The sequence below is a fragment of the Schistocerca piceifrons genome, chromosome 8, assembly GCF_021461385.2.
Source record: "Schistocerca piceifrons isolate TAMUIC-IGC-003096 chromosome 8, iqSchPice1.1, whole genome shotgun sequence".
NCBI lineage: Eukaryota > Metazoa > Arthropoda > Insecta > Orthoptera > Acrididae > Schistocerca > Schistocerca piceifrons.
In genome coordinates, this window is record NC_060145.1 from 141,340,532 (window position 1) to 141,365,745 (window position 25,214).

General features: G+C 52.6%; 46 non-coding genes across 46 annotated transcripts; 30 read left to right on the forward strand and 16 right to left on the reverse strand.

Annotated features, from left to right (window-relative positions):
- Positions 1-125: 125 nt before the first annotated feature.
- On the reverse strand, positions 126-198 carry Trnar-acg. The gene has a single exon. It is a non-coding gene; the product is annotated as a tRNA-Arg (tRNA).
- Positions 199-643: 445 nt separating this feature from the next.
- On the forward strand, positions 644-735 carry Trnai-uau. The gene is given in 2 exon segments: positions 644-681; positions 700-735. It is a non-coding gene; the product is annotated as a tRNA-Ile (tRNA).
- Positions 736-847: 112 nt separating this feature from the next.
- Trnad-guc lies at positions 848-919 on the forward strand. Its single transcript has one exon. It is a non-coding gene; the product is annotated as a tRNA-Asp (tRNA).
- Positions 920-1,498: 579 nt separating this feature from the next.
- Positions 1,499-1,571, reverse strand: Trnar-acg. The gene has a single exon. It is a non-coding gene; the product is annotated as a tRNA-Arg (tRNA).
- Positions 1,572-2,016: 445 nt separating this feature from the next.
- Trnai-uau lies at positions 2,017-2,108 on the forward strand. The gene is given in 2 exon segments: positions 2,017-2,054; positions 2,073-2,108. It is a non-coding gene; the product is annotated as a tRNA-Ile (tRNA).
- Positions 2,109-2,219: 111 nt separating this feature from the next.
- Positions 2,220-2,291, forward strand: Trnad-guc. Its single transcript has one exon. It is a non-coding gene; the product is annotated as a tRNA-Asp (tRNA).
- A 579-nt stretch (positions 2,292-2,870) lies between these two features.
- Trnar-acg lies at positions 2,871-2,943 on the reverse strand. Its single transcript has one exon. It is a non-coding gene; the product is annotated as a tRNA-Arg (tRNA).
- A 445-nt stretch (positions 2,944-3,388) lies between these two features.
- Trnai-uau lies at positions 3,389-3,480 on the forward strand. The gene is given in 2 exon segments: positions 3,389-3,426; positions 3,445-3,480. It is a non-coding gene; the product is annotated as a tRNA-Ile (tRNA).
- A 112-nt stretch (positions 3,481-3,592) lies between these two features.
- On the forward strand, positions 3,593-3,664 carry Trnad-guc. The gene has a single exon. It is a non-coding gene; the product is annotated as a tRNA-Asp (tRNA).
- Positions 3,665-4,243: 579 nt separating this feature from the next.
- Trnar-acg lies at positions 4,244-4,316 on the reverse strand. The gene has a single exon. It is a non-coding gene; the product is annotated as a tRNA-Arg (tRNA).
- A 445-nt stretch (positions 4,317-4,761) lies between these two features.
- Trnai-uau lies at positions 4,762-4,853 on the forward strand. Its single transcript is given in 2 exon segments — positions 4,762-4,799; positions 4,818-4,853. It is a non-coding gene; the product is annotated as a tRNA-Ile (tRNA).
- Positions 4,854-4,965: 112 nt separating this feature from the next.
- On the forward strand, positions 4,966-5,037 carry Trnad-guc. Its single transcript has one exon. It is a non-coding gene; the product is annotated as a tRNA-Asp (tRNA).
- A 579-nt stretch (positions 5,038-5,616) lies between these two features.
- Trnar-acg lies at positions 5,617-5,689 on the reverse strand. Its single transcript has one exon. It is a non-coding gene; the product is annotated as a tRNA-Arg (tRNA).
- Positions 5,690-6,134: 445 nt separating this feature from the next.
- Trnai-uau lies at positions 6,135-6,226 on the forward strand. Its single transcript is given in 2 exon segments — positions 6,135-6,172; positions 6,191-6,226. It is a non-coding gene; the product is annotated as a tRNA-Ile (tRNA).
- Positions 6,227-6,338: 112 nt separating this feature from the next.
- On the forward strand, positions 6,339-6,410 carry Trnad-guc. Its single transcript has one exon. It is a non-coding gene; the product is annotated as a tRNA-Asp (tRNA).
- A 579-nt stretch (positions 6,411-6,989) lies between these two features.
- On the reverse strand, positions 6,990-7,062 carry Trnar-acg. Its single transcript has one exon. It is a non-coding gene; the product is annotated as a tRNA-Arg (tRNA).
- A 445-nt stretch (positions 7,063-7,507) lies between these two features.
- Trnai-uau lies at positions 7,508-7,599 on the forward strand. The gene is given in 2 exon segments: positions 7,508-7,545; positions 7,564-7,599. It is a non-coding gene; the product is annotated as a tRNA-Ile (tRNA).
- A 112-nt stretch (positions 7,600-7,711) lies between these two features.
- On the forward strand, positions 7,712-7,783 carry Trnad-guc. The gene has a single exon. It is a non-coding gene; the product is annotated as a tRNA-Asp (tRNA).
- Positions 7,784-8,362: 579 nt separating this feature from the next.
- On the reverse strand, positions 8,363-8,435 carry Trnar-acg. Its single transcript has one exon. It is a non-coding gene; the product is annotated as a tRNA-Arg (tRNA).
- Positions 8,436-8,880: 445 nt separating this feature from the next.
- Positions 8,881-8,972, forward strand: Trnai-uau. The gene is given in 2 exon segments: positions 8,881-8,918; positions 8,937-8,972. It is a non-coding gene; the product is annotated as a tRNA-Ile (tRNA).
- A 112-nt stretch (positions 8,973-9,084) lies between these two features.
- On the forward strand, positions 9,085-9,156 carry Trnad-guc. Its single transcript has one exon. It is a non-coding gene; the product is annotated as a tRNA-Asp (tRNA).
- A 579-nt stretch (positions 9,157-9,735) lies between these two features.
- Trnar-acg lies at positions 9,736-9,808 on the reverse strand. The gene has a single exon. It is a non-coding gene; the product is annotated as a tRNA-Arg (tRNA).
- A 445-nt stretch (positions 9,809-10,253) lies between these two features.
- On the forward strand, positions 10,254-10,345 carry Trnai-uau. The gene is given in 2 exon segments: positions 10,254-10,291; positions 10,310-10,345. It is a non-coding gene; the product is annotated as a tRNA-Ile (tRNA).
- Positions 10,346-10,457: 112 nt separating this feature from the next.
- On the forward strand, positions 10,458-10,529 carry Trnad-guc. The gene has a single exon. It is a non-coding gene; the product is annotated as a tRNA-Asp (tRNA).
- A 579-nt stretch (positions 10,530-11,108) lies between these two features.
- Positions 11,109-11,181, reverse strand: Trnar-acg. Its single transcript has one exon. It is a non-coding gene; the product is annotated as a tRNA-Arg (tRNA).
- Positions 11,182-11,626: 445 nt separating this feature from the next.
- Positions 11,627-11,718, forward strand: Trnai-uau. The gene is given in 2 exon segments: positions 11,627-11,664; positions 11,683-11,718. It is a non-coding gene; the product is annotated as a tRNA-Ile (tRNA).
- Positions 11,719-11,830: 112 nt separating this feature from the next.
- On the forward strand, positions 11,831-11,902 carry Trnad-guc. Its single transcript has one exon. It is a non-coding gene; the product is annotated as a tRNA-Asp (tRNA).
- A 579-nt stretch (positions 11,903-12,481) lies between these two features.
- On the reverse strand, positions 12,482-12,554 carry Trnar-acg. Its single transcript has one exon. It is a non-coding gene; the product is annotated as a tRNA-Arg (tRNA).
- A 445-nt stretch (positions 12,555-12,999) lies between these two features.
- Positions 13,000-13,091, forward strand: Trnai-uau. Its single transcript is given in 2 exon segments — positions 13,000-13,037; positions 13,056-13,091. It is a non-coding gene; the product is annotated as a tRNA-Ile (tRNA).
- A 112-nt stretch (positions 13,092-13,203) lies between these two features.
- Trnad-guc lies at positions 13,204-13,275 on the forward strand. Its single transcript has one exon. It is a non-coding gene; the product is annotated as a tRNA-Asp (tRNA).
- Positions 13,276-13,854: 579 nt separating this feature from the next.
- On the reverse strand, positions 13,855-13,927 carry Trnar-acg. The gene has a single exon. It is a non-coding gene; the product is annotated as a tRNA-Arg (tRNA).
- Positions 13,928-14,372: 445 nt separating this feature from the next.
- On the forward strand, positions 14,373-14,464 carry Trnai-uau. Its single transcript is given in 2 exon segments — positions 14,373-14,410; positions 14,429-14,464. It is a non-coding gene; the product is annotated as a tRNA-Ile (tRNA).
- A 112-nt stretch (positions 14,465-14,576) lies between these two features.
- Positions 14,577-14,648, forward strand: Trnad-guc. The gene has a single exon. It is a non-coding gene; the product is annotated as a tRNA-Asp (tRNA).
- A 579-nt stretch (positions 14,649-15,227) lies between these two features.
- Positions 15,228-15,300, reverse strand: Trnar-acg. Its single transcript has one exon. It is a non-coding gene; the product is annotated as a tRNA-Arg (tRNA).
- A 445-nt stretch (positions 15,301-15,745) lies between these two features.
- Trnai-uau lies at positions 15,746-15,837 on the forward strand. The gene is given in 2 exon segments: positions 15,746-15,783; positions 15,802-15,837. It is a non-coding gene; the product is annotated as a tRNA-Ile (tRNA).
- A 111-nt stretch (positions 15,838-15,948) lies between these two features.
- On the forward strand, positions 15,949-16,020 carry Trnad-guc. The gene has a single exon. It is a non-coding gene; the product is annotated as a tRNA-Asp (tRNA).
- Positions 16,021-16,599: 579 nt separating this feature from the next.
- Positions 16,600-16,672, reverse strand: Trnar-acg. Its single transcript has one exon. It is a non-coding gene; the product is annotated as a tRNA-Arg (tRNA).
- Positions 16,673-17,117: 445 nt separating this feature from the next.
- Positions 17,118-17,209, forward strand: Trnai-uau. Its single transcript is given in 2 exon segments — positions 17,118-17,155; positions 17,174-17,209. It is a non-coding gene; the product is annotated as a tRNA-Ile (tRNA).
- Positions 17,210-17,321: 112 nt separating this feature from the next.
- Positions 17,322-17,393, forward strand: Trnad-guc. The gene has a single exon. It is a non-coding gene; the product is annotated as a tRNA-Asp (tRNA).
- A 579-nt stretch (positions 17,394-17,972) lies between these two features.
- On the reverse strand, positions 17,973-18,045 carry Trnar-acg. Its single transcript has one exon. It is a non-coding gene; the product is annotated as a tRNA-Arg (tRNA).
- Positions 18,046-18,490: 445 nt separating this feature from the next.
- On the forward strand, positions 18,491-18,582 carry Trnai-uau. Its single transcript is given in 2 exon segments — positions 18,491-18,528; positions 18,547-18,582. It is a non-coding gene; the product is annotated as a tRNA-Ile (tRNA).
- Positions 18,583-18,694: 112 nt separating this feature from the next.
- Positions 18,695-18,766, forward strand: Trnad-guc. The gene has a single exon. It is a non-coding gene; the product is annotated as a tRNA-Asp (tRNA).
- A 579-nt stretch (positions 18,767-19,345) lies between these two features.
- Positions 19,346-19,418, reverse strand: Trnar-acg. Its single transcript has one exon. It is a non-coding gene; the product is annotated as a tRNA-Arg (tRNA).
- Positions 19,419-19,864: 446 nt separating this feature from the next.
- Positions 19,865-19,956, forward strand: Trnai-uau. Its single transcript is given in 2 exon segments — positions 19,865-19,902; positions 19,921-19,956. It is a non-coding gene; the product is annotated as a tRNA-Ile (tRNA).
- Positions 19,957-20,067: 111 nt separating this feature from the next.
- On the forward strand, positions 20,068-20,139 carry Trnad-guc. Its single transcript has one exon. It is a non-coding gene; the product is annotated as a tRNA-Asp (tRNA).
- A 571-nt stretch (positions 20,140-20,710) lies between these two features.
- Positions 20,711-20,783, reverse strand: Trnar-acg. Its single transcript has one exon. It is a non-coding gene; the product is annotated as a tRNA-Arg (tRNA).
- Between the last annotated feature and the right edge of the window lie 4,431 nt (positions 20,784-25,214).

Below are 25,214 nucleotides of genomic sequence, written 5' to 3' on the forward strand. Positions count from 1 at the left end.
AAGCGATATTTACCGCGATCGTCTCGAGATGCAGCTGCGAGATGCTCAGGATTAACATTGCACTCCACGAAGGTGGAGACATTCGAATGCACTGCCTAGCTACGCGCCCGCAACTAACAAAATGCCGACCCTGCCAGGATTCGAACCTGGAATCTTCTGATCCGTAGTCAGACGCGTTATCCGTTGCGCCACAGGGCCACTGTTCGCGTGCTGTGCTACCAGGCGGGTGCACATCGCAAAGCAACGTGATCTCCGTGGCTCGACAATTGCATGTCATCCACTGACAACGGCGGCGCGGCCACTCTGGTCTTCGGCACTCTGCAGGGAGCTGCCACCAAGGAAGGCATCTCTCCTCCTGCTGCTCGGCCACGGAGCGCCTGCACAGCTTAGAGCTTGCCACAGATCTGCCGTCGCTGATGGACAGGTAGCGGAATGCAAGGCGGCCGTTTTTTTGCATTTTTTCGGTGATGACAAGCGGTTGACATGCTTGTAAGTGTAGCATATAAAACAAGAATCGTATGAAGCATTCGTAGACAGGTGCTAACGTCGCAGTATGGCCGCAGGTGACGGTCGTATGACGGGTCTGTAGCCACAACAGGTTGGCATCAAAGTGAATACCGCTAACTGTAAGCACTGTGCTGTAGCCCCAGTGGCGCAATTGGTTAGCGCACGGTACTTATAAGGCAGTAGCCGTGAGCAATGCCGGGGTTGTGAGTTCGAGCCTCACCTGGGGCATACTTTTATTTCGTAGCAGCTGACTATGGAAGCATCGGGACGCTAGATTTGAGATGCATCACGTACCTGAGAGACCATAAATGTGCGTGCACTGTAGTCAACGACTGCGTGTTCCTCGGTAGTATAGTGGTTAGTATCCCCGCCTGTCACGCGGGAGACCGGGGTTCGATTCCCCGCCGGGGAGGTGCGATTTTTATATCGCGAAGGTTGCACATGTGGCCCGAAAAAGCATTACCGTTGTGATCAAGGAATGTAATTGCTAAAAAATCGTAAGAAAGTCTGCGTCTTAGGAAGTGTTTCTCGTATTCTGCACACGACGTCGTCGTTTCACAACTCACAGGGTTTGCCGTCGACGCTGAATCAGCGCACCCCAGGATTAATGATCGAGCTCGAAGCACCCAAGAAAAAGAATAATTTTAGCAGAGCGTGGTTTCGATCCACGGACCTCTGGGTTATGGGCCCAGCACGCTTCCACTGCGCCACTCTGCTGTGCGGACAGATGCGCGCTCTTCGGTGCGTGACATGGGACACTTGGAAAAGCGTTGTCTGCGTCGCCTACCGTTTAATTAACTGCGTAGCATCTGCCAGCTTGACTTGTCTCGACTTTGCTCGACTGACGCTACGCTGACGCTTGCACGAAGCGATATTTACCGCGATCGTCTCGAGATGCAGCTGCGAGATGCTCAGGATTAACATTGCACTCCACGAAGGTGGAGACATTCGAATGCACTGCCTAGCTACGCGCCCGCAACTAACAAAATGCCGACCCTGCCAGGATTCGAACCTGGAATCTTCTGATCCGTAGTCAGACGCGTTATCCGTTGCGCCACAGGGCCACTGTTCGCGTTCTGTGCTACCAGGCGGGTGCACATCGCAAAGCAACGTGATCTCCGTGGCTCGACAATTGCATGTCATCCACTGACAACGGCGGCGCGGCCACTCTGGTCTTCGGCACTCTGCAGGGAGCTGCCACCAAGGAAGGCATCTCTCCTCCTGCTGCTCGGCCAAGGAGCGCCTGCACAGCTTAGAGCTTGCCACAGATCTGCCGTCGCTGATGGACAGGTAGCGGAATGCAAGGCGGCCGTTTTTTTGCATTTTTTCGGTGATGACAAGCGGTTGACATGCTTGTAAGTGTAGCATATAAAACAAGAATCGTATGAAGCATTCGTAGACAGGTGCTAACGTCGCAGTATGGCCGCAGGTGACGGTCGTATGACGGGTCTGTAGCCACAACAGGTTGGCATCAAAGTGAATACCGCTAACTGTAAGCACTGTGCTGTAGCCCCAGTGGCGCAATTGGTTAGCGCACGGTACTTATAAGGCAGTAGCCGTGAGCAATGCCGGGGTTGTGAGTTCGAGCCTCACCTGGGGCATACTTTTATTTCGTAGCAGCTGACTATGGAAGCATCGGGACGCTAGGTTTGAGATGTATCGCGTACATGAGAACCATAAATGTGCGTGCACAGTAGACAAGGACTGCGTGTTCCTCGATAGTATAGTGGTTAGTATCCCCGCCTGTCACGCGGGAGACCGGGGTTCGATTCCCCGCCGGGGAGGTGCGATTTTTATATCGCGAAGGTTGCACATGTGGCCCGAAAAAGCATTACCGTTGTGATCAAGGAATGTAATTGCTAAAAAATCGTAAGAAAGTCTGCGTCTTAGGAAGTGTTTCTCGTATTCTGCACACGACGTCGTCGTTTCACAACTCACAGGGTTTGCCGTCGACGCTGAATCAGCGCACCCCAGGATTAATGATCGAGCTCGAAGCACCCAAGAAAAAGAATAATTTTAGCAGAGCGTGGTTTCGATCCACGGACCTCTGGGTTATGGGCCCAGCACGCTTCCACTGCGCCACTCTGCTGTGCGGACAGATGCGCGCTCTTCGGTGCGTGACATGGGACACTTGGAAAAGCGTTGTCTGCGTCGCCTACCGTTTAATTAACTGCGTAGCATCTGCCAGCTTGACTTGTCTCGACTTTGCTCGACTGACGCTACGCTGACGCTTGCACGAAGCGATATTTACCGCGATCGTCTCGAGATGCAGCTGCGAGATGCTCAGGATTAACATTGCACTCCACGAAGGTGGAGACATTCGAATGCACTGCCTAGCTACGCGCCCGCAACTAACAAAATGCCGACCCTGCCAGGATTCGAACCTGGAATCTTCTGATCCGTAGTCAGACGCGTTATCCGTTGCGCCACAGGGCCACTGTTCGCGTTCTGTGCTACCAGGCGGGTGCACATCGCAAAGCAACGTGATCTCCGTGGCTCGACAATTGCATGTCATCCACTGACAACGGCGGCGCGGCCACTCTGGTCTTCGGCACTCTGCAGGGAGCTGCCACCAAGGAAGGCATGTCTCCTCCTGCTGCTCGGCCACGGAGCGCCTGCACAGCTTAGAGCTTGCCACAGATCTGCCGTCGCTGATGGACAGGTAGCGGAATGCAAGGCGGCCGTTTTTTTGCATTTTTTCGGTGATGACAAGCGGTTGACATGCTTGTAAGTGTAGCATATAAAACAAGAATCGTATGAAGCATTCGTAGACAGGTGCTAACGTCGCAGTATGGCCGCAGGTGACGGTCGTATGACGGGTCTGTAGCCACAACAGGTTGGCATCAAAGTGAATACCGCTAACTGTAAGCACTGTGCTGTAGCCCCAGTGGCGCAATTGGTTAGCGCACGGTACTTATAAGGCAGTAGCCGTGAGCAATGCCGGGGTTGTGAGTTCGAGCCTCACCTGGGGCATACTTTTATTTCGTAGCAGCTGACTATGGAAGCATCGGGACGCTAGATTTGAGATGCATCACGTACCTGAGAGACCATAAATGTGCGTGCACTGTAGTCAACGACTGCGTGTTCCTCGGTAGTATAGTGGTTAGTATCCCCGCCTGTCACGCGGGAGACCGGGGTTCGATTCCCCGCCGGGGAGGTGCGATTTTTATATCGCGAAGGTTGCACATGTGGCCCGAAAAAGCATTACCGTTGTGATCAAGGAATGTAATTGCTAAAAAATCGTAAGAAAGTCTGCGTCTTAGGAAGTGTTTCTCGTATTCTGCACACGACGTCGTCGTTTCACAACTCACAGGGTTTGCCGTCGACGCTGAATCAGCGCACCCCAGGATTAATGATCGAGCTCGAAGCACCCAAGAAAAAGAATAATTTTAGCAGAGCGTGGTTTCGATCCACGGACCTCTGGGTTATGGGCCCAGCACGCTTCCACTGCGCCACTCTGCTGTGCGGACAGATGCGCGCTCTTCGGTGCGTGACATGGGACACTTGGAAAAGCGTTGTCTGCGTCGCCTACCGTTTAATTAACTGCGTAGCATCTGCCAGCTTGACTTGTCTCGACTTTGCTCGACTGACGCTACGCTGACGCTTGCACGAAGCGATATTTACCGCGATCGTCTCGAGATGCAGCTGCGAGATGCTCAGGATTAACATTGCACTCCACGAAGGTGGAGACATTCGAATGCACTGCCTAGCTACGCGCCCGCAACTAACAAAATGCCGACCCTGCCAGGATTCGAACCTGGAATCTTCTGATCCGTAGTCAGACGCGTTATCCGTTGCGCCACAGGGCCACTGTTCGCGTGCTGTGCTACCAGGCGGGTGCACATCGCAAAGCAACGTGATCTCCGTGGCTCGACAATTGCATGTCATCCACTGACAACGGCGGCGCGGCCACTCTGGTCTTCGGCACTCTGCAGGGAGCTGCCACCAAGGAAGGCATCTCTCCTCCTGCTGCTCGGCCACGGAGCGCCTGCACAGCTTAGAGCTTGCCACAGATCTGCCGTCGCTGATGGACAGGTAGCGGAATGCAAGGCGGCCGTTTTTTTGCATTTTTTCGGTGATGACAAGCGGTTGACATGCTTGTAAGTGTAGCATATAAAACAAGAATCGTATGAAGCATTCGTAGACAGGTGCTAACGTCGCAGTATGGCCGCAGGTGACGGTCGTATGACGGGTCTGTAGCCACAACAGGTTGGCATCAAAGTGAATACCGCTAACTGTAAGCACTGTGCTGTAGCCCCAGTGGCGCAATTGGTTAGCGCACGGTACTTATAAGGCAGTAGCCGTGAGCAATGCCGGGGTTGTGAGTTCGAGCCTCACCTGGGGCATACTTTTATTTCGTAGCAGCTGACTATGGAAGCATCGGGACGCTAGATTTGAGATGCATCACGTACCTGAGAGACCATAAATGTGCGTGCACTGTAGTCAACGACTGCGTGTTCCTCGGTAGTATAGTGGTTAGTATCCCCGCCTGTCACGCGGGAGACCGGGGTTCGATTCCCCGCCGGGGAGGTGCGATTTTTATATCGCGAAGGTTGCACATGTGGCCCGAAAAAGCATTACCGTTGTGATCAAGGAATGTAATTGCTAAAAAATCGTAAGAAAGTCTGCGTCTTAGGAAGTGTTTCTCGTATTCTGCACACGACGTCGTCGTTTCACAACTCACAGGGTTTGCCGTCGACGCTGAATCAGCGCACCCCAGGATTAATGATCGAGCTCGAAGCACCCAAGAAAAAGAATAATTTTAGCAGAGCGTGGTTTCGATCCACGGACCTCTGGGTTATGGGCCCAGCACGCTTCCACTGCGCCACTCTGCTGTGCGGACAGATGCGCGCTCTTCGGTGCGTGACATGGGACACTTGGAAAAGCGTTGTCTGCGTCGCCTACCGTTTAATTAACTGCGTAGCATCTGCCAGCTTGACTTGTCTCGACTTTGCTCGACTGACGCTACGCTGACGCTTGCACGAAGCGATATTTACCGCGATCGTCTCGAGATGCAGCTGCGAGATGCTCAGGATTAACATTGCACTCCACGAAGGTGGAGACATTCGAATGCACTGCCTAGCTACGCGCCCGCAACTAACAAAATGCCGACCCTGCCAGGATTCGAACCTGGAATCTTCTGATCCGTAGTCAGACGCGTTATCCGTTGCGCCACAGGGCCACTGTTCGCGTTCTGTGCTACCAGGCGGGTGCACATCGCAAAGCAACGTGATCTCCGTGGCTCGACAATTGCATGTCATCCACTGACAACGGCGGCGCGGCCACTCTGGTCTTCGGCACTCTGCAGGGAGCTGCCACCAAGGAAGGCATCTCTCCTCCTGCTGCTCGGCCAAGGAGCGCCTGCACAGCTTAGAGCTTGCCACAGATCTGCCGTCGCTGATGGACAGGTAGCGGAATGCAAGGCGGCCGTTTTTTTGCATTTTTTCGGTGATGACAAGCGGTTGACATGCTTGTAAGTGTAGCATATAAAACAAGAATCGTATGAAGCATTCGTAGACAGGTGCTAACGTCGCAGTATGGCCGCAGGTGACGGTCGTATGACGGGTCTGTAGCCACAACAGGTTGGCATCAAAGTGAATACCGCTAACTGTAAGCACTGTGCTGTAGCCCCAGTGGCGCAATTGGTTAGCGCACGGTACTTATAAGGCAGTAGCCGTGAGCAATGCCGGGGTTGTGAGTTCGAGCCTCACCTGGGGCATACTTTTATTTCGTAGCAGCTGACTATGGAAGCATCGGGACGCTAGATTTGAGATGCATCACGTACCTGAGAGACCATAAATGTGCGTGCACTGTAGTCAACGACTGCGTGTTCCTCGGTAGTATAGTGGTTAGTATCCCCGCCTGTCACGCGGGAGACCGGGGTTCGATTCCCCGCCGGGGAGGTGCGATTTTTATATCGCGAAGGTTGCACATGTGGCCCGAAAAAGCATTACCGTTGTGATCAAGGAATGTAATTGCTAAAAAATCGTAAGAAAGTCTGCGTCTTAGGAAGTGTTTCTCGTATTCTGCACACGACGTCGTCGTTTCACAACTCACAGGGTTTGCCGTCGACGCTGAATCAGCGCACCCCAGGATTAATGATCGAGCTCGAAGCACCCAAGAAAAAGAATAATTTTAGCAGAGCGTGGTTTCGATCCACGGACCTCTGGGTTATGGGCCCAGCACGCTTCCACTGCGCCACTCTGCTGTGCGGACAGATGCGCGCTCTTCGGTGCGTGACATGGGACACTTGGAAAAGCGTTGTCTGCGTCGCCTACCGTTTAATTAACTGCGTAGCATCTGCCAGCTTGACTTGTCTCGACTTTGCTCGACTGACGCTACGCTGACGCTTGCACGAAGCGATATTTACCGCGATCGTCTCGAGATGCAGCTGCGAGATGCTCAGGATTAACATTGCACTCCACGAAGGTGGAGACATTCGAATGCACTGCCTAGCTACGCGCCCGCAACTAACAAAATGCCGACCCTGCCAGGATTCGAACCTGGAATCTTCTGATCCGTAGTCAGACGCGTTATCCGTTGCGCCACAGGGCCACTGTTCGCGTGCTGTGCTACCAGGCGGGTGCACATCGCAAAGCAACGTGATCTCCGTGGCTCGACAATTGCATGTCATCCACTGACAACGGCGGCGCGGCCACTCTGGTCTTCGGCACTCTGCAGGGAGCTGCCACCAAGGAAGGCATCTCTCCTCCTGCTGCTCGGCCACGGAGCGCCTGCACAGTTTAGAGCTTGCCACAGATCTGCCGTCGCTGATGGACAGGTAGCGGAATGCAAGGCGGCCGTTTTTTTGCATTTTTTCGGTGATGACAAGCGGTTGACATGCTTGTAAGTGTAGCATATAAAACAAGAATCGTATGAAGCATTCGTAGACAGGTGCTAACGTCGCAGTATGGCCGCAGGTGACGGTCGTATGACGGGTCTGTAGCCACAACAGGTTGGCATCAAAGTGAATACCGCTAACTGTAAGCACTGTGCTGTAGCCCCAGTGGCGCAATTGGTTAGCGCACGGTACTTATAAGGCAGTAGCCGTGAGCAATGCCGGGGTTGTGAGTTCGAGCCTCACCTGGGGCATACTTTTATTTCGTAGCAGCTGACTATGGAAGCATCGGGACGCTAGATTTGAGATGCATCACGTACCTGAGAGACCATAAATGTGCGTGCACTGTAGTCAACGACTGCGTGTTCCTCGGTAGTATAGTGGTTAGTATCCCCGCCTGTCACGCGGGAGACCGGGGTTCGATTCCCCGCCGGGGAGGTGCGATTTTTATATCGCGAAGGTTGCACATGTGGCCCGAAAAAGCATTACCGTTGTGATCAAGGAATGTAATTGCTAAAAAATCGTAAGAAAGTCTGCGTCTTAGGAAGTGTTTCTCGTATTCTGCACACGACGTCGTCGTTTCACAACTCACAGGGTTTGCCGTCGACGCTGAATCAGCGCACCCCAGGATTAATGATCGAGCTCGAAGCACCCAAGAAAAAGAATAATTTTAGCAGAGCGTGGTTTCGATCCACGGACCTCTGGGTTATGGGCCCAGCACGCTTCCACTGCGCCACTCTGCTGTGCGGACAGATGCGCGCTCTTCGGTGCGTGACATGGGACACTTGGAAAAGCGTTGTCTGCGTCGCCTACCGTTTAATTAACTGCGTAGCATCTGCCAGCTTGACTTGTCTCGACTTTGCTCGACTGACGCTACGCTGACGCTTGCACGAAGCGATATTTACCGCGATCGTCTCGAGATGCAGCTGCGAGATGCTCAGGATTAACATTGCACTCCACGAAGGTGGAGACATTCGAATGCACTGCCTAGCTACGCGCCCGCAACTAACAAAATGCCGACCCTGCCAGGATTCGAACCTGGAATCTTCTGATCCGTAGTCAGACGCGTTATCCGTTGCGCCACAGGGCCACTGTTCGCGTGCTGTGCTACCAGGCGGGTGTACATCGCAAAGCAACGTGATCTCCGTGGCTCGACAATTGCATGTCATCCACTGACAACGGCGGCGCGGCCACTCTGGTCTTCGGCACTCTGCAGGGAGCTGCCACCAAGGAAGGCATCTCTCCTCCTGCTGCTCGGCCACGGAGCGCCTGCACAGCTTAGAGCTTGCCACAGATCTGCCGTCGCTGATGGACAGGTAGCGGAATGCAAGGCGGCCGTTTTTTTGCATTTTTTCGGTGATGACAAGCGGTTGACATGCTTGTAAGTGTAGCATATAAAACAAGAATCGTATGAAGCATTCGTAGACAGGTGCTAACGTCGCAGTATGGCCGCAGGTGACGGTCGTATGACGGGTCTGTAGCCACAACAGGTTGGCATCAAAGTGAATACCGCTAACTGTAAGCACTGTGCTGTAGCCCCAGTGGCGCAATTGGTTAGCGCACGGTACTTATAAGGCAGTAGCCGTGAGCAATGCCGGGGTTGTGAGTTCGAGCCTCACCTGGGGCATACTTTTATTTCGTAGCAGCTGACTATGGAAGCATCGGGACGCTAGATTTGAGATGCATCACGTACCTGAGAGACCATAAATGTGCGTGCACTGTAGTCAACGACTGCGTGTTCCTCGGTAGTATAGTGGTTAGTATCCCCGCCTGTCACGCGGGAGACCGGGGTTCGATTCCCCGCCGGGGAGGTGCGATTTTTATATCGCGAAGGTTGCACATGTGGCCCGAAAAAGCATTACCGTTGTGATCAAGGAATGTAATTGCTAAAAAATCGTAAGAAAGTCTGCGTCTTAGGAAGTGTTTCTCGTATTCTGCACACGACGTCGTCGTTTCACAACTCACAGGGTTTGCCGTCGACGCTGAATCAGCGCACCCCAGGATTAATGATCGAGCTCGAAGCACCCAAGAAAAAGAATAATTTTAGCAGAGCGTGGTTTCGATCCACGGACCTCTGGGTTATGGGCCCAGCACGCTTCCACTGCGCCACTCTGCTGTGCGGACAGATGCGCGCTCTTCGGTGCGTGACATGGGACACTTGGAAAAGCGTTGTCTGCGTCGCCTACCGTTTAATTAACTGCGTAGCATCTGCCAGCTTGACTTGTCTCGACTTTGCTCGACTGACGCTACGCTGACGCTTGCACGAAGCGATATTTACCGCGATCGTCTCGAGATGCAGCTGCGAGATGCTCAGGATTAACATTGCACTCCACGAAGGTGGAGACATTCGAATGCACTGCCTAGCTACGCGCCCGCAACTAACAAAATGCCGACCCTGCCAGGATTCGAACCTGGAATCTTCTGATCCGTAGTCAGACGCGTTATCCGTTGCGCCACAGGGCCACTGTTCGCGTGCTGTGCTACCAGGCGGGTGCACATCGCAAAGCAACGTGATCTCCGTGGCTCGACAATTGCATGTCATCCACTGACAACGGCGGCGCGGCCACTCTGGTCTTCGGCACTCTGCAGGGAGCTGCCACCAAGGAAGGCATCTCTCCTCCTGCTGCTCGGCCACGGAGCGCCTGCACAGCTTAGAGCTTGCCACAGATCTGCCGTCGCTGATGGACAGGTAGCGGAATGCAAGGCGGCCGTTTTTTTGCATTTTTTCGGTGATGACAAGCGGTTGACATGCTTGTAAGTGTAGCATATAAAACAAGAATCGTATGAAGCATTCGTAGACAGGTGCTAACGTCGCAGTATGGCCGCAGGTGACGGTCGTATGACGGGTCTGTAGCCACAACAGGTTGGCATCAAAGTGAATACCGCTAACTGTAAGCACTGTGCTGTAGCCCCAGTGGCGCAATTGGTTAGCGCACGGTACTTATAAGGCAGTAGCCGTGAGCAATGCCGGGGTTGTGAGTTCGAGCCTCACCTGGGGCATACTTTTATTTCGTAGCAGCTGACTACGGAAGCATCGGGACGCTAGATTTGAGATGCATCACGTACCTGAGAGACCATAAATGTGCGTGCACTGTAGTCAACGACTGCGTGTTCCTCGGTAGTATAGTGGTTAGTATCCCCGCCTGTCACGCGGGAGACCGGGGTTCGATTCCCCGCCGGGGAGGTGCGATTTTTATATCGCGAAGGTTGCACATGTGGCCCGAAAAAGCATTACCGTTGTGATCAAGGAATGTAATTGCTAAAAAATCGTAAGAAAGTCTGCGTCTTAGGAAGTGTTTCTCGTATTCTGCACACGACGTCGTCGTTTCACAACTCACAGGGTTTGCCGTCGACGCTGAATCAGCGCACCCCAGGATTAATGATCGAGCTCGAAGCACCCAAGAAAAAGAATAATTTTAGCAGAGCGTGGTTTCGATCCACGGACCTCTGGGTTATGGGCCCAGCACGCTTCCACTGCGCCACTCTGCTGTGCGGACAGATGCGCGCTCTTCGGTGCGTGACATGGGACACTTGGAAAAGCGTTGTCTGCGTCGCCTACCGTTTAATTAACTGCGTAGCATCTGCCAGCTTGACTTGTCTCGACTTTGCTCGACTGACGCTACGCTGACGCTTGCACGAAGCGATATTTACCGCGATCGTCTCGAGATGCAGCTGCGAGATGCTCAGGATTAACATTGCACTCCACGAAGGTGGAGACATTCGAATGCACTGCCTAGCTACGCGCCCGCAACTAACAAAATGCCGACCCTGCCAGGATTCGAACCTGGAATCTTCTGATCCGTAGTCAGACGCGTTATCCGTTGCGCCACAGGGCCACTGTTCGCATGCTGTGCTACCAGGCGGGTGCACATCGCAAAGCAACGTGATCTCCGTGGCTCGACAATTGCATGTCATCCACTGACAACGGCGGCGCGGCCACTCTGGTCTTCGGCACTCTGCAGGGAGCTGCCACCAAGGAAGGCATCTCTCCTCCTGCTGCTCGGCCACGGAGCGCCTGCACAGCTTAGAGCTTGCCACAGATCTGCCGTCGCTGATGGACAGGTAGCGGAATGCAAGGCGGCCGTTTTTTTGCATTTTTTCGGTGATGACAAGCGGTTGACATGCTTGTAAGTGTAGCATATAAAACAAGAATCGTATGAAGCATTCGTAGACAGGTGCTAACGTCGCAGTATGGCCGCAGGTGACGGTCGTATGACGGGTCTGTAGCCACAACAGGTTGGCATCAAAGTGAATACCGCTAACTGTAAGCACTGTGCTGTAGCCCCAGTGGCGCAATTGGTTAGCGCACGGTACTTATAAGGCAGTAGCCGTGAGCAATGCCGGGGTTGTGAGTTCGAGCCTCACCTGGGGCATACTTTTATTTCGTAGCAGCTGACTATGGAAGCATCGGGACGCTAGATTTGAGATGCATCACGTACCTGAGAGACCATAAATGTGCGTGCACTGTAGTCAACGACTGCGTGTTCCTCGGTAGTATAGTGGTTAGTATCCCCGCCTGTCACGCGGGAGACCGGGGTTCGATTCCCCGCCGGGGAGGTGCGATTTTTATATCGCGAAGGTTGCACATGTGGCCCGAAAAAGCATTACCGTTGTGATCAAGGAATGTAATTGCTAAAAAATCGTAAGAAAGTCTGCGTCTTAGGAAGTGTTTCTCGTATTCTGCACACGACGTCGTCGTTTCACAACTCACAGGGTTTGCCGTCGACGCTGAATCAGCGCACCCCAGGATTAATGATCGAGCTCGAAGCACCCAAGAAAAAGAATAATTTTAGCAGAGCGTGGTTTCGATCCACGGACCTCTGGGTTATGGGCCCAGCACGCTTCCACTGCGCCACTCTGCTGTGCGGACAGATGCGCGCTCTTCGGTGCGTGACATGGGACACTTGGAAAAGCGTTGTCTGCGTCGCCTACCGTTTAATTAACTGCGTAGCATCTGCCAGCTTGACTTGTCTCGACTTTGCTCGACTGACGCTACGCTGACGCTTGCACGAAGCGATATTTACCGCGATCGTCTCGAGATGCAGCTGCGAGATGCTCAGGATTAACATTGCACTCCACGAAGGTGGAGACATTCGAATGCACTGCCTAGCTACGCGCCCGCAACTAACAAAATGCCGACCCTGCCAGGATTCGAACCTGGAATCTTCTGATCCGTAGTCAGACGCGTTATCCGTTGCGCCACAGGGCCACTGTTCGCATGCTGTGCTACCAGGCGGGTGCACATCGCAAAGCAACGTGATCTCCGTGGCTCGACAATTGCATGTCATCCACTGACAACGGCGGCGCGGCCACTCTGGTCTTCGGCACTCTGCAGGGAGCTGCCACCAAGGAAGGCATCTCTCCTCCTGCTGCTCGGCCACGGAGCGCCTGCACAGCTTAGAGCTTGCCACAGATCTGCCGTCGCTGATGGACAGGTAGCGGAATGCAAGGCGGCCGTTTTTTTGCATTTTTTCGGTGATGACAAGCGGTTGACATGCTTGTAAGTGTAGCATATAAAACAAGAATCGTATGAAGCATTCGTAGACAGGTGCTAACGTCGCAGTATGGCCGCAGGTGACGGTCGTATGACGGGTCTGTAGCCACAACAGGTTGGCATCAAAGTGAATACCGCTAACTGTAAGCACTGTGCTGTAGCCCCAGTGGCGCAATTGGTTAGCGCACGGTACTTATAAGGCAGTAGCCGTGAGCAATGCCGGGGTTGTGAGTTCGAGCCTCACCTGGGGCATACTTTTATTTCGTAGCAGCTGACTATGGAAGCATCGGGACGCTAGATTTGAGATGCATCACGTACCTGAGAGACCATAAATGTGCGTGCACTGTAGTCAACGACTGCGTGTTCCTCGGTAGTATAGTGGTTAGTATCCCCGCCTGTCACGCGGGAGACCGGGGTTCGATTCCCCGCCGGGGAGGTGCGATTTTTATATCGCGAAGGTTGCACATGTGGCCCGAAAAAGCATTACCGTTGTGATCAAGGAATGTAATTGCTAAAAAATCGTAAGAAAGTCTGCGTCTTAGGAAGTGTTTCTCGTATTCTGCACACGACGTCGTCGTTTCACAACTCACAGGGTTTGCCGTCGACGCTGAATCAGCGCACCCCAGGATTAATGATCGAGCTCGAAGCACCCAAGAAAAAGAATAATTTTAGCAGAGCGTGGTTTCGATCCACGGACCTCTGGGTTATGGGCCCAGCACGCTTCCACTGCGCCACTCTGCTGTGCGGACAGATGCGCGCTCTTCGGTGCGTGACATGGGACACTTGGAAAAGCGTTGTCTGCGTCGCCTACCGTTTAATTAACTGCGTAGCATCTGCCAGCTTGACTTGTCTCGACTTTGCTCGACTGACGCTACGCTGACGCTTGCACGAAGCGATATTTACCGCGATCGTCTCGAGATGCAGCTGCGAGATGCTCAGGATTAACATTGCACTCCACGAAGGTGGAGACATTCGAATGCACTGCCTAGCTACGCGCCCGCAACTAACAAAATGCCGACCCTGCCAGGATTCGAACCTGGAATCTTCTGATCCGTAGTCAGACGCGTTATCCGTTGCGCCACAGGGCCACTGTTCGCGTGCTGTGCTACCAGGCGGGTGCACATCGCAAAGCAACGTGATCTCCGTGGCTCGACAATTGCATGTCATCCACTGACAACGGCGGCGCGGCCACTCTGGTCTTCGGCACTCTGCAGGGAGCTGCCACCAAGGAAGGCATCTCTCCTCCTGCTGCTCGGCCACGGAGCGCCTGCACAGCTTAGAGCTTGCCACAGATCTGCCGTCGCTGATGGACAGGTAGCGGAATGCAAGGCGGCCGTTTTTTTGCATTTTTTCGGTGATGACAAGCGGTTGACATGCTTGTAAGTGTAGCATATAAAACAAGAATCGTATGAAGCATTCGTAGACAGGTGCTAACGTCGCAGTATGGCCGCAGGTGACGGTCGTATGACGGGTCTGTAGCCACAACAGGTTGGCATCAAAGTGAATACCGCTAACTGTAAGCACTGTGCTGTAGCCCCAGTGGCGCAATTGGTTAGCGCACGGTACTTATAAGGCAGTAGCCGTGAGCAATGCCGGGGTTGTGAGTTCGAGCCTCACCTGGGGCATACTTTTATTTCGTAGCAGCTGACTATGGAAGCATCGGGACGCTAGATTTGAGATGCATCACGTACCTGAGAGACCATAAATGTGCGTGCACTGTAGTCAACGACTGCGTGTTCCTCGGTAGTATAGTGGTTAGTATCCCCGCCTGTCACGCGGGAGACCGGGGTTCGATTCCCCGCCGGGGAGGTGCGATTTTTATATCGCGAAGGTTGCACATGTGGCCCGAAAAAGCATTACCGTTGTGATCAAGGAATGTAATTGCTAAAAAATCGTAAGAAAGTCTGCGTCTTAGGAAGTGTTTCTCGTATTCTGCACACGACGTCGTCGTTTCACAACTCACAGGGTTTGCCGTCGACGCTGAATCAGCGCACCCCAGGATTAATGATCGAGCTCGAAGCACCCAAGAAAAAGAATAATTTTAGCAGAGCGTGGTTTCGATCCACGGACCTCTGGGTTATGGGCCCAGCACGCTTCCACTGCGCCACTCTGCTGTGCGGACAGATGCGCGCTCTTCGGTGCGTGACATGGGACACTTGGAAAAGCGTTGTCTGCGTCGCCTACCGTTTAATTAACTGCGTAGCATCTGCCAGCTTGACTTGTCTCGACTTTGCTCGACTGACGCTACGCTGACGCTTGCACGAAGCGATATTTACCGCGATCGTCTCGAGATGCAGCTGCGAGATGCTCAGGATTAACATTGCACTCCACGAAGGTGGAGACATTCGAATGCACTGCCTAGCTACGCGCCCGCAACTAACAAAATGCCGACCCTGCCAGGATTCGAACCTGGAATCTTCTGATCCGTAGTCAGACGCGTTATCCGTTGCGCCACAGGGCCACTGTTCGCGTTCTGTGCTACCAGGCGGGTGCACATCGCAAAGCAACGTGATCTCCGTGGCTCGACAATTGCATGTCATCCACTGACAACGGCGGCGCGGCCACTCTGGTCTTCGGCACTCTGCAGGGAGCTGCCACCAAGGAAGGCATCTCTCCTCCTGCTGCTCGGCCAAGGAGCGCCTGCACAGCTTAGAGCTTGCCACAGATCTGCCGTCGCTGATGGACAGGTAGCGGAATGCAAGGCGGCCGTTTTTTTGCATTTTTTCGGTGATGACAAGCGGTTGACATGCTTGTAAGTGTAGCATATAAAACAAGAATCGTATGAAGCATTCGTAGACAGGTGCTAACGTCGCAGTATGGCCGCAGGTGACGGTCGTATGACGGGTCTGTAGCCACAACAGGTTGGCATCAAAGTGAATACCGCTAACTGTAAGCACTGTGCTGTAGCCCCAGTGGCGCAATTGGTTAGCGCACGGTACTTATAAGGCAGTAGCCGTGAGCAATGCCGGGGTTGTGAGTTCGAGCCTCACCTGGGGCATACTTTTATTTCGTAGCAGCTGACTATGGAAGCATCGGGACGCTAGGTTTGAGATGTATCGCGTACATGAGAACCATAAATGTGCGTGCACAGTAGACAAGGACTGCGTGTTCCTCGATAGTATAGTGGTTAGTATCCCCGCCTGTCACGCGGGAGACCGGGGTTCGATTCCCCGCCGGGGAGGTGCGATTTTTATATCGCGAAGGTTGCACATGTGGCCCGAAAAAGCATTACCGTTGTGATCAAGGAATGTAATTGCTAAAAAATCGTAAGAAAGTCTGCGTCTTAGGAAGTGTTTCTCGTATTCTGCACACGACGTCGTCGTTTCACAACTCACAGGGTTTGCCGTCGACGCTGAATCAGCGCACCCCAGGATTAATGATCGAGCTCGAAGCACCCAAGAAAAAGAATAATTTTAGCAGAGCGTGGTTTCGATCCACGGACCTCTGGGTTATGGGCCCAGCACGCTTCCACTGCGCCACTCTGCTGTGCGGACAGATGCGCGCTCTTCGGTGCGTGACATGGGACACTTGGAAAAGCGTTGTCTGCGTCGCCTACCGTTTAATTAACTGCGTAGCATCTGCCAGCTTGACTTGTCTCGACTTTGCTCGACTGACGCTACGCTGACGCTTGCACGAAGCGATATTTACCGCGATCGTCTCGAGATGCAGCTGCGAGATGCTCAGGATTAACATTGCACTCCACGAAGGTGGAGACATTCGAATGCACTGCCTAGCTACGCGCCCGCAACTAACAAAATGCCGACCCTGCCAGGATTCGAACCTGGAATCTTCTGATCCGTAGTCAGACGCGTTATCCGTTGCGCCACAGGGCCACTGTTCGCGTGCTGTGCTACCAGGCGGGTGCACATCGCAAAGCAACGTGATCTCCGTGGCTCGACAATTGCATGTCATCCACTGACAACGGCGGCGCGGCCACTCTGGTCTTCGGCACTCTGCAGGGAGCTGCCACCAAGGAAGGCATCTCTCCTCCTGCTGCTCGGCCACGGAGCGCCTGCACAGCTTAGAGCTTGCCACAGATCTGCCGTCGCTGATGGACAGGTAGCGGAATGCAAGGCGGCCGTTTTTTTGCATTTTTTCGGTGATGACAAGCGGTTGACATGCTTGTAAGTGTAGCATATAAAACAAGAATCGTATGAAGCATTCGTAGACAGGTGCTAACGTCGCAGTATGGCCGCAGGTGACGGTCGTATGACGGGTCTGTAGCCACAACAGGTTGGCATCAAAGTGAATACCGCTAACTGTAAGCACTGTGCTGTAGCCCCAGTGGCGCAATTGGTTAGCGCACGGTACTTATAAGGCAGTAGCCGTGAGCAATGCCGGGGTTGTGAGTTCGAGCCTCACCTGGGGCATACTTTTATTTCGTAGCAGCTGACTATGGAAGCATCGGGACGCTAGATTTGAGATGCATCACGTACCTGAGAGACCATAAATGTGCGTGCACTGTAGTCAACGACTGCGTGTTCCTCGGTAGTATAGTGGTTAGTATCCCCGCCTGTCACGCGGGAGACCGGGGTTCGATTCCCCGCCGGGGAGGTGCGATTTTTATATCGCGAAGGTTGCACATGTGGCCCGAAAAAGCATTACCGTTGTGATCAAGGAATGTAATTGCTAAAAAATCGTAAGAAAGTCTGCGTCTTAGGAAGTGTTTCTCGTATTCTGCACACGACGTCGTCGTTTCACAACTCACAGGGTTTGCCGTCGACGCTGAATCAGCGCACCCCAGGATTAATGATCGAGCTCGAAGCACCCAAGAAAAAGAATAATTTTAGCAGAGCGTGGTTTCGATCCACGGACCTCTGGGTTATGGGCCCAGCACGCTTCCACTGCGCCACTCTGCTGTGCGGACAGATGCGCGCTCTTCGGTGCGTGACATGGGACACTTGGAAAAGCGTTGTCTGCGTCGCCTACCGTTTAATTAACTGCGTAGCATCTGCCAGCTTGACTTGTCTCGACTTTGCTCGACTGACGCTACGCTGACGCTTGCACGAAGCGATATTTACCGCGATCGTCTCGAGATGCAGCTGCGAGATGCTCAGGATTAACATTGCACTCCACGAAGGTGGAGACATTCGAATGCACTGCCTAGCTACGCGCCCGCAACTAACAAAATGCCGACCCTGCCAGGATTCGAACCTGGAATCTTCTGATCCGTAGTCAGACGCGTTATCCGTTGCGCCACAGGGCCACTGTTCGCGTGCTGTGCTACCAGGCGGGTGCACATCGCAAAGCAACGTGATCTCCGTGGCTCGACAATTGCATGTCATCCACTGACAACGGCGGCGCGGCCACTCTGGTCTTCGGCACTCTGCAGGGAGCTGCCACCAAGGAAGGCATCTCTCCTCCTGCTGCTCGGCCACGGAGCGCCTGCACAGCTTAGAGCTTGCCACAGATCTGCCGTCGCTGATGGACAGGTAGCGGAATGCAAGGCGGCCGTTTTTTTGCATTTTTTCGGTGATGACAAGCGGTTGACATGCTTGTAAGTGTAGCATATAAAACAAGAATCGTATGAAGCATTCGTAGACAGGTGCTAACGTCGCAGTATGGCCGCAGGTGACGGTCGTATGACGGGTCTGTAGCCACAACAGGTTGGCATCAAAGTGAATACCGCTAACTGTAAGCACTGTGCTGTAGCCCCAGTGGCGCAATTGGTTAGCGCACGGTACTTATAAGGCAGTAGCCGTGAGCAATGCCGGGGTTGTGAGTTCGAGCCTCACCTGGGGCATACTTTTATTTCGTAGCAGCTGACTATGGAAGCATCGGGACGCTAGATTTGAGATGCATCACGTACCTGAGAGACCATAAATGTGCGTGCACTGTAGTCAACGACTGCGTGTTCCTCGGTAGTATAGTGGTTAGTATCCCCGCCTGTCACGCGGGAGACCGGGGTTCGATTCCCCGCCGGGGAGGTGCGATTTTTATATCGCGAAGGTTGCACATGTGGCCCGAAAAAGCATTACCGTTGTGATCAAGGAATGTAATTGCTAAAAAATCGTAAGAAAGTCTGCGTCTTAGGAAGTGTTTCTCGTATTCTGCACACGACGTCGTCGTTTCACAACTCACAGGGTTTGCCGTCGACGCTGAATCAGCGCACCCCAGGATTAATGATCGAGCTCGAAGCACCCAAGAAAAAGAATAATTTTAGCAGAGCGTGGTTTCGATCCACGGACCTCTGGGTTATGGGCCCAGCACGCTTCCACTGCGCCACTCTGCTGTGCGGACAGATGCGCGCTCTTCGGTGCGTGACATGGGACACTTGGAAAAGCGTTGTCTGCGTCGCCTACCGTTTAATTAACTGCGTAGCATCTGCCAGCTTGACTTGTCTCGACTTTGCTCGACTGACGCTACGCTGACGCTTGCACGAAGCGATATTTACCGCGATCGTCTCGAGATGCAGCTGCGAGATGCTCAGGATTAACATTGCACTCCACGAAGGTGGAGACATTCGAATGCACTGCCTAGCTACGCGCCCGCAACTAACAAAATGCCGACCCTGCCAGGATTCGAACCTGGAATCTTCTGATCCGTAGTCAGACGCGTTATCCGTTGCGCCACAGGGCCACTGTTCGCGTTCTGTGCTACCAGGCGGGTGCACATCGCAAAGCAACGTGATCTCCGTGGCTCGACAATTGCATGTCATCCACTGACAACGGCGGCGCGGCCACTCTGGTCTTCGGCACTCTGCAGGGAGCTGCCACCAAGGAAGGCATCTCTCCTCCTGCTGCTCGGCCAAGGAGCGCCTGCACAGCTTAGAGCTTGCCACAGATCTGCCGTCGCTGATGGACAGGTAGCGGAATGCAAGGCGGCCGTTTTTTTTGCATTTTTTCGGTGATGACAAGCGGTTGACATGCTTGTAAGTGTAGCATATAAAACAAGAATCGTATGAAGCATTCGTAGACAGGTGCTAACGTCGCAGTATGGCCGCAGGTGACGGTCGTATGACGGGTCTGTAGCCACAACAGGTTGGCATCAAAGTGAATACCGCTAACTGTAAGCACTGTGCTGTAGCCCCAGTGGCGCAATTGGTTAGCGCACGGTACTTATAAGGCAGTAGCCGTGAGCAATGCCGGGGTTGTGAGTTCGAGCCTCACCTGGGGCATACTTTTATTTCGTAGCAGCTGACTATGGAAGCATCGGGACGCTAGGTTTGAGATGTATCGCGTACATGAGAACCATAAATGTGCGTGCACTGTAGACAAGGACTGCGTGTTCCTCGATAGTATAGTGGTTAGTATCCCCGCCTGTCACGCGGGAGACCGGGGTTCGATTCCCCGCCGGGGAGGTGCGATTTTTATATCGTAAAAGTTGCACGTGTGGCCCGAAAGGACATTAACGTTGTGATCGAGAAATGTAGTTGCTGCAGAATCGTAAGAAAGTCTGCGTCTTAGGAAGTGTTTCTCGTATTCTTCACACCACGTCGTCGTCGTTTCAGAACTTACAGGGTTTGCTGTTGACGCTGAATCATCGCACCCGAGGCTTAGTGAACGAGCTCGAAGCACCCATGAAAAAGAATAATTTTAACAGAGCGTGGTTTAGATCCACGGACCTCTGGGTTATGGGCCCAGCACGCTTCCACTGCGCCACTCTGCTGCGTGGAGGCGTTCGCCCTCTTCGGTGCGTGACATGGGACACTTGGAAAAGCGTTGTCTGCGTCGCGTACCGATTAATTAACTGTGTGACATCTCTCAGCTTGACTTGTCTCGACTTTGCTCGACTGACGCTTGCACGAAGCGATATTTACCACGATCGTCTCGAGATGCAGCTGCGAGATGCTTAGGATTGACATTGCACTGCACGCAGGTGGAAACATTCGAATGCACTGCCTAGCTACGCGCCCGCAACTAACAAAATGCCGACCCTGCCAGGATTCGAACCTGGAATCTTCAGATCCGTAGTCAGACGCGTTATCTGTTGCGCCACAGGGCCACTGTTTGCGTTTCGTAATAAGAGGCGGGTACACATCGCGGAGCAACGTGTTCTCGGTGGCTCGCCAACTGCGTGTCGTCCACTGACAACGGCGGCGCGGCCACTCCGGTCTTCCGCACTCTGCAGGGAGCTGCCAAGGAAGGCATCTCTCCTCTAGCCGCTCGGCCATGGTGCGCCTGCATAGCTTACAGCTTGCCACACGTCTGCCCTCGCCGTTGGACAGGTAGCAGACGGCAAGGCGCGCGTTTTCTGCAATTTTTCGGTGATGACAAGCGGCTGATATGCCTGTAAGTGTAGCATATGAAACAAGAATCGTATGAAGCATCCGTAGACAGGTGCTAAAGTCGCAGTATGGCCGCAGGTGACGGTCGTATGATGGGTCTGTAGCCACAACAGGTTGGCAGCAAAGCGAATACCGCTAACTGAAAGCACCCTTATGTAGCCCCAGTGACAGTTCCGCTTCAGACGCGACAGCGATCGGACGTGCCTCAGCTTCCGTGCCGTCGTAGCGCCGCAAGCCGTGTTTACGTCGCTTCTTGTGACTGTGATTGTGCGTTTTCTCGTGTTACTTCGAGTTTTTGTCTTTCCTCGTCGTCTTGTTTCTCTTACTAGCGGTTTCCGTCGCTTATCGTTACAGTTATGGCTAAATCGGTTCCCCGTCAGAATACATTATGTTTTGAGTTTGACAAGGCATCGTGTCGTGTGCAACCAAACTCCCTGGAAATTCATGAGTGAATTGTGGATATAATTGGGATAACTTCAGAACAGGTTCACACAGTGCACTATGATATGGCGGATTACTGTTTCTTTGTCAAGTTTCTCACTGCGTTACAACTGGAAAAAATCTTGCAGAAAACTGGAGGAAAGGCGGAATTCCATCATCGAGACCAGTCGGTGAGTACCGTGATAATTACCAATGCCGATGTAGAATATAAACAGGTTCTGGTATTCAATTTGCCACCAGAAGTTGAAAATTACCTGTTGAAAGATGTTCTTGCTAAGTACGGTGATATGCGGCAAATCAGAATGGAAAAATGGTCTAGCCAACACAAATTGCAATGCTACAGTGGGGTTCGTTCCGTTGATATGAGCATGAAAGTTAATATTCCCTCGAATATCGTGTTCTGTGGCTATAAAGCACATGTCGTTTATAGTGGGTAAGTAGAAACTTGTTATATTTGTAACGAGAGCGGACATTTACGCAGTGGTTGTCCTCGGCGTGTTTTCATGCTTAATAACACCTTCCAAAAACGCCATAGGTTTTCACTAGCTGATATTATGACCCAACATCAGAATGGGGCGGAGACAACTTTGCAACCCAGTACGTCAGAGGCCGTTGAACCCGATCTTAGCAGCAAGTCCTTCCCGCCTTTAGCGCAAAAGAGCGAGAAGCTTCCACTTGCTGTCAGCACAACGTTATCGGTCGGTAACAAACGACGCCGTACCTGTGACGATAGTGGAACTAATGAAGAGTTGTCGGCCAACGACCAGAACTCTGTCACGGACGCGATCCCTCCCTCGCAGGAAACCCTTGCCGTAGACAGCATAGATGAGGGCTCCGACGCCGCTGCTTCCACGGCGGCGTCGGTCAACAACAGTGTCAAGCAGTGTTTACAGCTGACTGTTGTGACGCCGCCGGCCGGCCCGCCACAACACGACTTGGATGCACAACAAGAGGACGACCGTCCGATGTCGGCTCTACAGCCACACGACGAGGAAGTTGGTCTGGAGACCGTTGTAAACACCAACCTGCCCCTCAATGAACACAACCACTCTGAGAAGCCGGAAGACTATTTACCAACAGATCGTGTAGATACAAACAAACACACCTTGCCTTCCGCCGCCGCGATTTCGCACGAGTTAGCTACAGTGGAGGAAGCCGGTACTCCGACTACCGATTTCAGTCATGATCCGCCCACCCCACCTTCTGCCATTGAACTCCCGGCTGGTGGACGACGGAAAACTAAACCCAAACCAAATGTCTCCGCAGCCCGAAGGAAGACTCCGAATAAAGGAGCCGCGGAATCTGGACGCGAACCTGGCAATGTAACTTCGCAGTCTGACAGTGCGATGGACTGGGCCGCTAATGCAATGCAGCTTTCTTCCTCCTCCGATGGGCACGACCCAGGCATTTAAATTTCTGTCTCTTAATATTAACAAGGTCACGTCAGCTTTGAAAACAGCGTTGTTGCGACAGTTCATCTGCGACTCTGAAGCTGATGTTGTACTCCTACAGGAAGTGTCTATATTAAGTCTCACCGTCCCGGGTTTTCACACGATAGCTAATGTAACGAAAGACACGAGCACAGGCACAGCCATTTTATTACACGAGGGCATCCCTGTTCGAAGTATTGAAATACTCGAGTGTGGTAGAGGTATTGCTTGTCGGATTTTTGACGTCACCATAGTGAACATCTACGCTCCGCCTGGTTCAACTCACAAATCCGACTGAGCCAAATTTTTCAAAGAAGACATCATCTATTTGTTGCGACGGAACCCATCACAATTAATACTTAGTGGCGACTTCAATTGTGTCCTCAATCGAAAAGATCAGTCTCCGAACTTCAATTACTGTCGGGAATTGCATGATCTGGTACGTCATCCGCGAATGCAGGATGCATGGGAACTAAAGAACCCCACTAAGGTTAAATTTACGTACTTTACTTCGACGGCATGCAGCCGCCTTGATCGGATGCACGTCACGGCGAATATCTGTCATCGTGTTCTCGACACGGATGTCATTCCAGCTAGCTTTTCAGACCATTGTGCCCTTTCCGTAACGATCAGTTTAGACAGACAACGGACTCACCGATTCCGGAATCAATGGAGCCTCAATGTTCCTCTCCTGACGGATAATTACATACAAGATGTTATTCATGCGACGTGGACGGACTGTCTCAAGCGACGTTGTAAGTACGCTACCAATATCGCCTGGTGGAATGAGGTAGTCAAACGGAGGATGAGACAAACTCTGAAAAATTATGGCTGGCAACGAGCCCAGGATACCAAACGGACCATCGATTTTTACCAGGCGGTATTGCGGGAGTTGTATACACAAGCAACCGTAACGAATACGAACTTGGAAGGGATCAAGAAAATCAAAGCCAAACTACTAGCCATCAAGCGTACACAACTGGCGGGGCTGCGGACCAAAGCTAAAACCAAATCGCTCAAAGAAGACGAAGTCACGTCCCTGTACCACCTTATAAAGCACCGTGCGAACCGCCAGAGAACGTTTATTGAGGAACTTGAGACCGATGATGGGGTCCTCCTCACTCATCAGAGGGATATCCTTCACGCCGTTCACGAATATTTTACTCAACTGTACTCGCAATGTGCTACCCGTGGGAATGCTGACACTGAGCCCTTCTGTACTCCACCTTCAGAAGTCACGCACGCCGATAACTGCGCGATATTGCAAGATTTTGATGCGGATGACGTCCTGGACCTGATCACTGGTTCCCCGTCACACAAATCCCCCGGCCCTGATGGGCTGCCGAAAGAATTCAATGTGCGCTTCTGGCCTCTCATTGGACAAGCCTTTACAACAGTCCTCAACGAGGTGATGAGCGGGACTCACTTGCCGGCAGGCCTCAAGGAAGGCAGAATTGTCTTGGTTCCCAAACGTCAACACCGGAGAAATCTTGATCATTATCGTCCGATAACTTTACCGAATTTCGATTATAAAACTTTTGCCAGAGCACTAAATAGCAGACTAACGGCGGTGGTGAAAAAGGTGGTCCAAAATCATCAATCCTGTTTCCCTGGTCGGTCTATTATGACACCCATCTCGGAATATAGAGACATAATTTCAATAGCATCGGTGACTAACGTGAACTGTGCACTCTTATTTGACTTTTGTAAAGCGTTCGATCGTGTGAGTCATGATTATCTCATACGGTTCCTGCAGCATTGTGGATAAAATGCCAGCGTTATTGCCGTCATACGACACTTGATAACTGGTATCACAACGAAGGTTATCGTCAATGGACAGCTCACGCAGCCTATCGAGATTCAAAGAGGGGTGCCGCAGGGGAGCCCCCTCTCCATGCTCTTGTTCGTGCTGGCGCTCGAACCATTACTACGCTCCATCGACGATAAACTGACCGGCCTGACCACGGCCGATACTTATTTTGTGGTTCGCGCTTACGCCGATGATGTCGGGGTTTTAATACGGGCCGAAGAAGATATACACATCCTTAAATCCGCAATTGATGACTACTGCCGTGCCTCTGGAGCACAAATTAACACCGATAAATGCAGATTCGTCAACATCCGTGGACTGGAGAACGTAACTGTCCCGTGGGCACAAACTGCGGAAAACCACAAAACCTTAGGCATGATTGTCGATCGATGCCCACTGAAAATGTGTGCCAAAAATTGGCGGCGGATCGCCGATACCATGCATGGCGCTATTCGCGAAAACAACTG